Genomic DNA, 14,142 nt, shown 5'->3' with positions numbered 1-14,142 from the left:
ATATTTTGGTTTATATACAAATGAGAGTTGAGAAATTAAGGAGAAGGAAGGAAGGAAGGAAGGAAGGAAGGAAGGAAGACCGCCAACAGTACACTAATATCACACTCTATCCTATCACTGATGTTAGGATACTTCACCTGATCAATACTAAAGTTATCGTCCCCAGGAGGTCAACACTGGGCACTACCTCGTAACATGTCTGTATTCCTCACTATGAAACGCATCACTCAACTGGTTATTGACGGTCCTTCACTAATGGAGGGTCACAAGACAAGAGACACAGCCCGAGTCCGTCCGTAACAATAACTAGTCCCGCCCCTCATCTATCTACCAACCAATCACAGGCCTTTACTAGCTGACACACATCTCTAGGACAACTGCCTAACAAACCATACCACGAGTTCGGTTACTAGTAGCGCCGAATGCTAACACAATAGACGGAGCCACATAACATTATGCATTTATTTCCATCATCTACCCAAGACAAACTAATTATTTCATTTGGACATTATTAAATAAAACAATACGGGTATTTAATGAGATTTCATAGCCGTAGTATTACTCTTTTAGTATTGCTCTGTGACGACGTGGAGTTACCGCTTAATGATCTCGGAATTTATTGTTATTAGTATCATTATTATAGTAAAGAACCTCCCTAAGATTAACAAAGAAATGCAACTCGGAATCCATGATGGTAATGATGCCTTAGATGGTTCAGGACTCAGCCGCCAGATGTCAGCAACAAGGAGGATGACGTCATGAGGAATGAATGACGTCTGGCCAAGGAGCATTAATTACCACAAAGGCCTGACGCTGCTGAGGACGGCTGACAGCTTCCCCCTCACAGGAGAGAGTCGTAAAAAAAAAAACCCAGTGATGGATGTGAGGTCGTCAGAGAGCACTAATGTAATATTGACTGGAAATTTAAAACTATGAAGAAAATATCCTTTACTGATAACCCGTTAAGTTTGTGTAGACGCGAAGTGAAGAGTTCTTTATCTTGTGAACTGTGTCTAGTGTTTATAGGTAGGTAGATAGATAGATACTCTCTAAAATTGTTCCTAGGCTTACGTTGAATTAGCATAAAGACAGTGCAGATATACAAACAATATACATAGACAGTGAAGGTATATAAACAATAAACAATATAGGTATATAAACAATATAGGTATATAATGTACAATCGGGGTGAAAAGTCTTGAACATCTGACAGTACTTGGCATATTATGTAGATGCCAGATATTGATAAGTGTTCAAGACTTTTAACCCCGACTGTACAATACCTGTATATCGTGCAGGTATATAAATAATGTACATAGATGATGCAGGTACGTCTATAAATAATGTACATACATAGACAGTGTAGGTATACAAACATTTGGCATAAACAGAACACGTACACAATATAGATGGGCATTATAAAGTAGGTTCATAACTTGTACCTAAACATTTATACACACATTATTTGTTAACATATAGTATATCAGTACATGTAAGTTTAACTATAAGATATAGAAATGATTATAGAGCCACACACACACACACACACACACACACACACACACACACACCAGTCAGCTCTCCTCGTCAACCTCACGTCCATCCACAGCTGACATTTACATATGCAGATGTCAGCCCTCTCACAGATGTAGATAAAAGCTCCTAATTATACAGACACCGTCGTAGAGGAGCTTTAGGCAGAGCTCTTTAGGCTCTTCTTCTAGCGAGTGTCATTACCAGTATCTTGGACAGTGATGTTGGCCCTCTTCACTTTTTTCTTCTCTAATGGCGGCGGCAACACACTAGGCTTACTGTATGTGGCAGCCGTGTGTGTGTGTGTGTGTGTGTGTGTGTGTGTATATTTTTCACGGACAGTCTTGGTGTGCTACTATGCTTCAGAGTATGTTAGGATATGCTAGGGGACTTCAGACTATGTTAGGATATGCTAGGAGGGTCCCAAAGTATGCTGGGATATGCTAAGGGCTTCAGACTATGTTTGGATATGCTAGGAGGGTCCCAAAGTATGCTGGGATATGCTAGGAGGCTTCAGACTATGTTAGGATATGCTAGGAGGGTCCCAAAGTATGCTGGGATATGCTAGGGGCTTCAGACTATGTTAGGATATGCTAGGAGGGTCCCAAAGTATGCTGGGATATGCTAGGAGGCTTCAGACTATGTTAGGATATGCTAGGAGGGTCCCAAAGTATGCTGGGATATGCTAAGGGCTTCAGACTATGTTAGGATATGCTAGGAGGGTCCCAAAGTATGCTGGGATATGCTAGGAGGCTTCAGAGTCTGTTGGGTTATGCTTGGTAGGTTGGGATATGTTTTACTTGGCTGGAATATTATTATGACAAGCTATTTTATTTTTACAGTATTCAACTCTAATATTGAACTAAACAAAAAACTACATAATAGTTTATCGTTCCTACATCATCTACACATTCAGCGCGTGTTTACATTTCCCTAGCTTCCCATTGGCTGATACAAACCTCGCATATTTGTATCCTAAACATCCTATTGGCCAGCTACTCCGTATTCATATCTATGTTTATATACCTGTAGTATTTCATTGGCCAATAAAACAAAATTTATTCATATATCGCCAGCTTCTCATTGGGCGAGTCGAACCTAATAAGTACAGCACGTGCAATGGGTTTTCACCTTCTGGTCTATGTCTGCCTAAGGTACCCTCGGCTGCACCACACCCCCCCCCTCCCTCCGTCCTATACATTACTGCCGAGATCAGATCACTGTAATCCCCGGAACAAAGACCAACGAGGCTATACATTAAGGCAAGACCTACAGCTGCATAATAAACAGCTCTTCGTGATAAGGAGGGGGAGAGTTGAAGACCGTAAACACGACACAACCATCTCTGCCTATAGAAACAAATTACACTGACAAGATTTTTTTTCTTCTGTATTTTATATAAAGAGAGAATTGTTTATTTTTATTTGATATCTTGTGTTTTTCGTCTTTCTTCGCGTGTTCAGTCAGGTTTGAACGTTTGAGTAAACATTTAGGATTTCTACGTTTCATTCGTTTTTGTAAATAAGCATTGCACTAGGGACAAGCTGTCTAGCGGTTAACATACTCACCTCACAAACAAGAGTTCCCGAGGTCGAATCTCAGGAAGGGAGAACTTTGTTTCAGTCTGTCTGTCTAATGATGGTTGGGGACAATTTTAATCACTCAGTGTGTCGTGTTCCCAGGATAATATAAGGTGATTGGTGGTACTCGTCAACTTGGTCTGGTCCACCGCGGGTTTCATGGGCCAGTTGCTCCTGATACTGAGAGATGAGACAACAACATACCTGTAGACGTTAAGATAAGTGGTAGAAACAGTAAAGGTATGGACAATGACATTCAGCACCATCTGGCGCCATATATTCAACTACTATACTGTATACCTGGTGAAGACGTCTTTATGCTACAACTCACGTCACAAGAACATGAAAAAGAGTAAATAGATATTATAATGACAACCCTTCCCACACGACCCTCAAGTAGGTGTCATATTACCGCAGAAGTCGAGAGAATTTTTCCACAAATACACAGTATATCTTTAACACGTGGAAAGTGGATACAACACGGGGTATACTAAAGCATTGGAGGCCGGTACGGTACTGCACATGGCCGCTTTTACTTCCCAAACAGTAAAGTTAGGTCCCCATTTACAGCTGGGTGCTCTGGTAAAGAACGAGCGACACTTAAGACAGGAGGCGACTGTTGTATCCACTCAACCACCTCACTCTACTTAGTATATAATGGAGAGGAACTACTACTACTACTGCTACAACTCATAATTCGCCTCTACAATGTCTTCACCTTCATCACCACAAGAGAGTACCGACCCAGGACTCTCTAGGTTACCACGACCACTGTACAGCCACACAGCCATCATGGAGATCAGTTTCAGATTCTTAACTGAACTGAACGTTTCCTCACAGGCGCACAATAATGGCCGTCACGAGGGGTTTTGAGTGCTGGAACAATTACAGCAACAATCTTCTGAAAAGAAACCCAGATTACAATATAACGTGGCAGATAATTAACATGGTAATAATATGTGAATTCTCTAAGAGGCTAAAGTTTGTGTAAATTACTAAAGAACTCCTGTATAGTGTTCCAACTTTAAGCTTTATATACATATTAAGTTATAAAGAAGATTTTACGAGTTATAATAGCCATGATTATTGAACGGCCAAAACGGGAACCTTCTATCTACACAACTTGCCTTAATTAGACGCTACTATTACATTTTTCCTAAGAACAAAATGGTGAACTTATAATTAAGGCCGACGATACATTATTGGAACACGGAGGAGGAGGGAGAGGGAGAGGGATGAGGGGGAAGAGAGGGAAAGACGGCATAGGACACGATATTTTGTGCTGAGGCCTGAGAAAAGAATTGCTAAAGCTCACAATCCCGACGTACAATAAGAGAACTCTCACCCTTACCGAAGCACAGCGTATAGCTCTCTCATGCCCCTGGTCTCGACATTTAAGCCACTGGACGGTCCAAGTGGAGGATTCACCTGCCCCCTCCGGGATTATCCAACATGGCCGCCGTCCTGATTGATGTCTGCAGAGTGCCAAGTTCTTCTCTCCCTCAGGATGGCTGGCGTGATCCACATAGACTCCTCTAGGAACTCGATAGAAGAAAAGACTCGATAGAATTGATTTCTATTTTATATTGAGCTGAATTATAGACAAAAATGATAATTTACATTCAAGATTATACAGAACTATTATATATAGGAAAAATATACAGGATTTATAATAATACTTAATTACAGAAAAAAAATGATAATTATTAAGTAGACTAAAAAATAATTAATAAATCCTAGATCATTTCTTAGCAAAAACACTTAAATAAATATTAGTTTATATTATGTAAAATGTTCAAATGAATTAATAATCTTTATCTATAATACTGTGACGATTTATAAATAGATGATACTAACAATAGAGTAAGGGAAGGAAGTATAAGAGAGTATAAAAGGGAGGAGTATAAGGAGGAGTATATAAGGGAAGGGGAAGTATAAGGAAAGGGGAGTATAAGGAAGGGGAGTATAAGGAAGGGGGAGTATACGGGAAGAGTATACGGGAAGGAGTATAAGGAAGGGGGTAGTAGTATAAGGGAAGGGTAGTAGTATAAGGAAGGGGGTAGTAGTATAAGGGAAGGGGGTTGGTGGAAGGGGTGTATAAGGAGGTATAAGAAGGGGGTAGTATAAAGGAGGAGTATAAGGAAGGGTAGTAGTATAAAGGAAGGGGGTAGTAGTATAAGGGAAGGGGGTAGTAGTATAAAGGAAGGGGGGTGTGCGTGTGTGTGTGTGTGTGTGTGTTATAATGTAAATAAACGACCCAACAATGCAATTACATGGCAACTCGGACTAGTTCATCTCCCGGTGATAGAGGAGGTGTATGTGAGAGAGAGAGAGAGAGAGACCTTCTAAACCACCAATTTCCCTGGCTGGTATTTATGACCCTTTATTGAAAATGCTAGCGAGGCTTTATCTGCCCCTCTCTGTCTCTCTCGTCTCTCTTCTGTCTCGGCCGTCCTCTGGGAAGATTGTCTTGTAGTCTCTCTCTTTCTCCCTCTCTCTCTGTCTCTGTCCATTAATGTCTTTCTCTCTCTGTCTGTCTGTCTGTCTAATTCCACCGAGAGTCTATTTCTCTTTTGAGTTTATGTCTCTCCGTCTTTTCTTTTCTGTCTCTTGTCTGTTTGTCTCTTTCTCTGTTTCTCTGTCTATTCTTTACTCTGTCCGCTTCCCTGTCTGTGTCTAGTATATTTAATAGTATCTTTTATAGGGTTTTATCCACTACCTCGCCATCTTGTCTTCCTCCTGGGCTCCAGCTGCTATCAAACCCCCGAGCTCCAGCTGCTATCATCCTCCTGGGCTCCAGCTGCTATCATCCTGGTTCCAGTGCTATCATCCTCCTGGGCTCCAGCTCTATCATCCTGGCCAGCTCCTCCATCATCCCTGGGCTCCAGCTGCTATCATCCTCCTGGGCTCAGCTGTATCATCCTCCTGGGCTCCAGCTGCTATCATCCTCCTGGGCTCCAGCTGCTATCATCCTGGGCTCCCTGCTATCATCCTCCTGGGCTCCAGCTGCTATCAACCCCTGAGCTCCAGCTGCTGTTATCTGGCTCAGCTGCTATAATCCCAGCTCCAGCTGCTATCATCCCCCTGGGCTCCAGCTGCTATCATCCCCTGGGCTCAGCTATCATCCCCTGGTCCCTGTGCTATCATCTGGCTCCAGCTGCTATCCATCCTCCTCGGCTACAGCAGCTACTATCATCCTCGCAGCTATATGCTCAGCTGCTATCATCCTCCGGCTCCAGCTGCTATCATCTGGTAGATCTCTCATCGCGGATCATCCTCCGGCTCCAGCATCATCCTCCTGGGCTCCAGCTGTCTGCTGGATAGCAGCTACATCACCAGCTCCTATCATCCTCTTTTCCAATTCTTCGACTTACATATAAATTTCTTTATATCATTGATTGATTGTTTGTTTCTTTTGTTTATGTCTCGCTTCACACACACACACACACACACACACACACACACACACACACACACACACACACACACACACACACACACACACACACACACACACACACACACACACACACACACACACACACACACACACACACAGTCTTATCAAGGTTTATGGAGGCAACAACAGCCAGGTCGTGTAGAAGTAAACAGATGTTTTCTTATTACCGTCCTGTTGGTTCGACCTTGTGTCTGTCTGTCTGATTATCTGTGTGTCTGTCTGTCTGTCTGTCTATATGCTGGTTTAAGGTTAATATTCTGTCCCTTAAAGTGTGTTTTTATAAGTTCTTAGAATACATGATATATATATACTTACAAACACACACAGATGTAGGAGGCAACAGAGAGTGTGTGTGTGTGTGTGTGTGTGTGTGTGTGTGTGTGTGTTTTGTGTGTGTGTGTGTGTGTGTGTGTGTGTGTGTGTGTGTGTGAGGTGTGTGTGTGTGTGTGTGTGTGTGTGTGTGTGTGAGTGTGTGTGTGTGTGTGTGTGTGTGTGTGGTGTGTGTGTGTGTGTGTGTGTGTGTGTGTGGTGTGTGTGTGTGTGTGTGTGTGTGTGTGTGTGTGTGTGTGTGTGTGTGTGTGTGTGTGTGTGTGTGTGTGTGTGTGTGTGTGTGTGGTGTGTGTGTGTGTGTGTGTGTGTGTGTGTGTGTGTGTGTGTGTGTGTGTGTGTGTGTGTGTGTGTGTGTGTGTGTGTGTGTGTGTGTGTGTGTGTGGTGTGTGTGTGTGTGTGTGTGTGTGTGTGTGTGTGTGTGTGTGTGTGTGTGTGTGTGTGGTGTGTGTGTGTGTGTGTGTGTGTGTGTGTGTGTGTGTGTGTGTGTGTGTGTGTGTTTCTTCAGCGTCGACCAATAACTTCAAGGCCAAAATACCATGAGAATTGCGCTGAGTCTCTGGTGTACTTAAATGATCCTCTCGTCCTCCCGTCTCGAGCCATACAGTAAGTCATAAACCCACGGATCGTTGAGGGTTCGGACGTGGTGGTGGTGGTGTGTTTTTCTGAAGCCGAACCCAGAGATTGAAGCCGAAGCCGAAAACTGAATCCAAAATTAGAAACCAAACTCGAATCCGGAACTGAACCCACTACTACTACTACTACTAAACACCACCAGCCACCATATTAATAACACCGCTACCACCACACACCACCACACCACACCACCGCCGCCGCCGCCGCCCCAGCTTTATCGTCAATTTACATTCTTACGGAAGCCAGAGATGCCTTAACTTCCGGGCAAGACGGTACTAGACGCCACCATGCCTGGACGGTCGAGTTATGGAAATTTACAGCTTCGATTTTTGACCTTCTCGACATACTGAGGAATCGAGGTCAGTTTTGCCCCCTTCCACGTCACGTCTTGGGCGGCAATTTTGAATTTTTACCTTTTTTTAGGGGGTGGAGGGGTGGTGGAGTGGGGGATGGCTGGTCTGTTATGCATATTAACGAGATTGAAATAAGTGGGTATTTTGATGACCTAAGGTGGTTGCTGAATTGGTCACTGTGTGGGGTGGTCACTGGGAGGGGTGGTCACTGTGTGGGGTGGTCACTGGAGGTGGTCACTGTGTGGGTGGTCACTGGGAGGGGTGGTCACTGGGAGGGGTGGTCTGTGTGGGGTGGTCACTGGGAGGGGTGTGGTCACTGGGAGGTGGTCACTGGGAGGGGTGGTCACTGGGAGGGGTGGTCACTGGGAGGGGTGGTCACTGGGAGGGGTGGTCACTGTGGGGTGGTCACTGGGAGGGGTGGTCACTGGGAGGGGTGGTCACTGGGAGGGGTGGTCACTGGGAGGGGTGGTCACTGGGAGTGGTCACTGTGTGGGGGTGGTCACTGGGAGGGGGTCACGGGAGGGGTGTCACTGGGAGGTGGTCACTGGGAGGGTGGTCACTGGGAGGGGTGGTCACTGGGAGGGTGGTCACTGGGAGGTGGTCACTGGGAGGGTGGTCACTGTGTGGGGTGTGGTCACTGGGGGGGTGGTCACTGGGAGGGGTGGTCACTGGGAGGGTGGTCACTGGGAGGGGGTCACTGTGTGGGGGTGGTCACTGGGAGGGGTGGTCACTGGGAGGTGGTCACTGTGTGGGGTGGTCACTGGGAGGGTGGTCACTGTGTGGGGTGGTCACTGGGAGGGTGGTCACTGTGTGGGGTGGTCACTGGGAGGGTGGTCACTGTGTGGGGGTGGTCACTGTGTGGGGTGTGGTCACTGGGAGGGGTGTGGTCACTGTGTGGGGTGGTCACTGTGTGGGGGTGGTCACTGGGAGGGGTGGTCACTGGGAGGGTGGTCACTGTGGGGTGGTCACTGGGAGGGGTGGTCACTGTGTGGGGTGGTCACTGGGAGGTGGTCACTGTGTGGGGTGGTCACTGTGTGGGGTGGTCACTGGGAGGGGTGTCTGTGTGGGGTGGTCACTGGGAGGGTGGTCACTGGGAGGGGTGGTCACTGGGAGGGGTGGTCACTGGGAGGGTGGTCACTGGGAGGGGTGGTCACTGAGGGGTGGTCACTGTGTGGGGTGGTCACTGGGAGGGGTGGCTGGGAGGATGGTGTGGTCGTCTCTCAAGTGAGGTGCTGTGAGGTGTCTGTCTTAATTAAGAATGGTGTGAGGGGAGAGCGGACGTGACCTATTGTGACCCAGTTGTACAGGGGTGACCCTCTATGAACCAAGGTGACCTAGTATGACCCAAGGTGGACCAAAGTGACCCAAGATGACCCAAGGTGGACCAAAGTGACCCAGGGTGAGTTAGCAGGCATCATTTGTCAGGTGAAGGGTCACGACCCAACACTCCCCCGGCGTTGTGGAAACAGCTGACTAATGCTGGCTGACACCTCCTTCACTGTGCTGATGAATGACCTCTCCCTCCCCTCACCTCTTCCTCCTCACACCCCTTCCTCACCTCAACCTTAACCTGCCACTCCTCCTTACCAACACCTTCCTTCTCATCTCCTAACCTCTACTCATCGCTCCTTCCTCCCTTCCTTCCTCCCCTTTATTCTCCCCATCTACGTACCACTTCCTCCATCCCTCCCCACCCAACCTATTCTCTTCCGTCTCCAGCATCTATTCCCTCCTCTCCCATCCCCCTACCCCCAGCCATCTCCCTACCCCCAGCCATCTCCCACTCCCCCACCCCCACCATCTGCAGGCGCCTGTGGTTGTGTGAGGGAAGACGGAATATTGTGCGTGTGTGTGTGTGTGTGCGTGCGTGTGTGTGTGTGTGTGTGTGTGTGTGTGTGTGTGTGTGTGTGTGTGCTGATAGTTTAATACATACACCAGAGTGAGTCGTGGTTCCGTATACATGCATTGGCTCTATGTATGTTTACGACCCTGTGTTAGTACTTCAGGACTGTAGGCAAGATTATGACGACACACACACACACACACACACAAAGAAGAGAATGAGACAGTGGAGAGAGAGAGAGAGAGAGAGAGAGAGAGAGAGAGAGAGAGAGAGAGAGAGAGAGAGAGAGAGAGAGAGAGAGAGAGAGAGAGAGAGAGAGAGAGAGTAACATAAGCCTTGGGTAATTAAGTACAGGGGTTGGTCGTTATGTCTCGTGGGCTGGACGACGTCTGCTGTCTGCCGCCACAGTCTGCTGCTGTCTCTGTTGTGTGCTGGTGTTGTCTGCTGTCTGACCCCTGCTGCTGCCTGCTGTCCTTGATAGCGGGTGGTGCGGTCTGCTGGTGGTGTGTGTGTGTGTGTGTGTGTGTGTGTGTGTGTACCTAGTCATGTGTATGTAAAGAAATGAGTCAGTTCTACACATCCGCTTACCGACCGTAATCTCAGCCTCTACTGAACGGATGTACCTAACAGTTAAACAACGGAAACATACCTTAGTTATCCGTCACTCTACCACCTCCACCTCCTCCTCCAGCTGAAACAAGTAAATAAAAGAATTATTTGATGGTTAACTCTTCTAAAATGTTCGTTGTGTTTAATAATAATATAGTGTTGTATTAAGAGGGGGTATAGTCTATTTACCTATTTATTAAGTAATACTTCTGACTGAATTCAATAAGTCTTGGGTCTGACTTTTACTAACGATGCTGTTTTGTTTTTTATTATGATGTTTTGACAATGGTTACGTTACTTATTGCTTTTGTTTCACGTTATTAGTGTAGTAACTATCCTGTCAACCCCAAAACTATAAATACCTCCTGATAATGACATTGTCTATGATACAACAAAGTTTTGATCACATATGATATCTATAAAAATAAGACACGTAGAATATAGTGACATATTTACCATCAAAGGTTCTTGGCATTTATGGTCCATAATGGCGGCCAATCAGGAGGCGCTGGAAGGGACGGAGCTCTCAACACCTCCAGACCTACCCATTCCAGTGAGTCTTAGACTTTGTATCTCTGAGGATTTTTATGAGTCTTCGCTCGTTACTTTTTCTTGTAGTGAAGAGGGAAGATGCTTTAGGAAGGAATGATACTTGGCGGGAAATCCCCAGTCAGGAGATTGTAGGTTTTTATGATGGTTTTTATGTCGATTCTTACCGGTTTTTACGACGTTCATCAAGAGGAGAAAAACTTGGTAAAAGTAAATCTTTTAAAATACGTAATATCAGACCGGAACGTGTCCAGCTCTGATACCAGCAACTTTATGTTAAAAGTGAGTGTAATTCTTGCCTGAAACCCCGAGATGATTACATAAAACTTGGTGAAACTGCCGACTGACGTGGAACTGGCCCTCGTCTCTCGTGGCGCGGAATTTATGCGAGTTTTTCGGTGTATGTGGCGAGGATTGGCAACGCTGCGGTGTGTGTGTGTGTGTGTGTGTGTGTGACAAGGACTGGCAACACTGGGATAAAGAGGCCAATCGACTCTGGCTGGCCATGGCGTCCGCCCGCCTGATAAATGGCCCTTATATACAACACCGGGCCATTATATGATGTAGTAATACACTGTTATATACACACACACACACACACACACACACACACACACACACACACACACACAAAATGAAAACAACAAATAATAACAAGAATATAACGAATAAAGAAGAGGAAGGAAGAACAAGAAGGAGAAGAACGAGGAGGAAGAACAAGGAGGAAGAACAAGGAGAAGAACGAGGAGGAAGAACAAGGGGAGAAGAAGGGAGGGAGGAAGAACAAAGGGAGAAGAGAGAAATAGTAACTGAATAATAAATCGTGATGGTGAGAGAGAGAGAGAGAGATAAAAAGGAAATAAAAAGAGAGAGAGAGGAAGGGGGGGGCATAAGGAGAATAGCGATAATGGGAATAAATAGAGGGAGAGGAGGAGGGGGAGGTGATAATGGACCAGGTTGTCCATATCTTTACGGTCGTTTACTTCCACACAGTGTCCGTAGGGGGAGAGAGAGAGAGAGAGAATGGGGTGGGAAGGAAGGAAGGAAGGAAGGAAGGATAAGAGGTGGGAAGAGAGAGGAAGAAATTGGATTATCTGGGAACTAATAATAATAATAAAAAAAAACACATGGCGTCCCTTTAGGCTTTTGAATCACCCATAAAAATAATATCTTTTACTCCTAAGTAAATGTTCAGAGGTATTGTAGAAGCAAAAAGGTATTATAATATATTGTAGCATATGTGTCAATATATTAGTTCAATATTAGTTCACATCTATGGTAAAAGAACATAATTAGCTAAGGGTATGTCAGCCACGTCTATTACCCAACATTAGAAAATAAAAATACTGGTGAACTATGTTATAAAATTACTACGAATGCGGATGTTATATTTGAAATCAGTCGATGCGAACCAATCAACCTTACCTTAACCCACTCTAAATATCCTAAGATAAAACTAGTTTGTTATTTGGTTCTTATTTTCTATTCTCATAAGTGATTTAATAATAATAAATGTTTTAGTGGTTATGTTCGTTATACTCTCCCAACATTGTGTGTTTTGTGTCACTGGGCGATGTTGTTCTGTCCGTCCAGGTCCGGATCTCAAAGGATCATATATTCTTTCCTTCAGTAACCAGGTGAAGGAGGATGGATCACATTACAGTATAATTACGACTCAATTTTATGCGCCAAGTTTAAGCTGCTGTTAAATAGACCAATTATATTCGTTTTCACATCTTCAATTACGGTAAATACTAGATGTGTGTTTTTGGAAATGTTATCATATTTCGAGGATTTTTTACTATAAATATAAACCAAAAAACGCAAAAGTAATGCGGTAAGATTCACGGCTTCAAAACTCTGGCTAAAAAACATAAAAAAAACCTCGAAGAAAAGTAAACAGAGCCACGTCATCATCGCTCTAGTCTGGCCGAGTACCTGCCGCCCATCATGTGAGGAGACATAACTTATACAGAAAGAAAAGATGAATAACCTGAACAAAACAACAGGAGATAAAATGGTAAAAAAAAAAAGGGTGGGGGGGTTAGCGTGGGGAGTTGGGAGGGGGTGAGTGTGTTTGTGAATGCTGGAGCTGATGGTGGCAGGGTATCTGGCGGGACCCTGGGGAGGCCTCTTGATAAGTCAGCTGATGTCCGCCCGCATCCCGACCCCTCACTCATGGCTCCGGCTTGGGCTTCACTATACACCATATCCTCTCCCAATCCATAATACACCCATGTCATCCGCGGTAAATCCAAAAACATTTACCATTTCATACAAAAAATAAAACACCTTACTTGACTGTGTATATTAAAGAGTCCAATGAAAGTAACGTTATGTGAAATGGGGTTTGAAAACGCACGTAATCGGGGGCAGCATAAATGATGACGTCACGTCAGCGATGGCTCGCTGTTGATCGAATCTGCCGCGGGAGTTTCCGGACGTCATACATACTGATACATATATACATACATGATACAGTTGGACACCAGGGGGAGAAAGTATACGCTATACAATATACATATAAATAGTCCTGTGTAAGAAAAATGGATGGTAGCAGATCCAAATTTTCGAAGATTCTTACGTCACATATTTCCTCCGTAGCTGACACTATAAGGACGCCGGGAAGAGGCAGGGCTGTATCGCTGGGGGCACTACCCACGTGTCCCTGTGTACTGTAGCAAGAGTTTGTGCATCTCTAGTAAGCAGCAACAGCAACATTTAAAGTAGACATATTAGAGACTTTAAGGCGTGGGATATAATGGTGCTCCATAGGCCTATAGTGAATGTGTGTGTGTGTGTGTATGTGTGTGTGTGTGTGTGTGTAAAAGAGGAAAATCAAATTACAAATATTTAAAATACGTAAGAGGAAGAATAAGTAAGAGAACTGACCACAAGGAGGAGGCAGAGGAACACAAAAAACAATTTTTTTTTCTTTTTAAATATGTATCAGTTCCTCATTCATCACCTCACTAGTCGTTCGGTCAGTTTAGTCTTTATTACGACCATTAACTATCCAGTGTTAGTATAGGAAGAACACGAAGAAAACCTGTGGTGTTTGGTAAAGTTACACTGGACAACACAAGCCTTCTCACGTGTGTCTGGGGGCTGGCATTGATCCCAGGAGACATTATGGAGAGATTCACGCATTACAGCTCACCAACAAACACAGGAAACAACAACAACAACAACAACAACAACAACAACAACAACAACAACAACAACAATAATAATAACAACAACAACATCAAT

Source organism: Homarus americanus, unplaced genomic scaffold, assembly GCF_018991925.1.
Source record: "Homarus americanus isolate GMGI-L3 unplaced genomic scaffold, GMGI_Hamer_2.0 scaffold43605, whole genome shotgun sequence".
Lineage (NCBI taxonomy): Eukaryota > Metazoa > Arthropoda > Malacostraca > Decapoda > Nephropidae > Homarus > Homarus americanus.
This window is presented reverse-complemented; position numbering follows the sequence as displayed.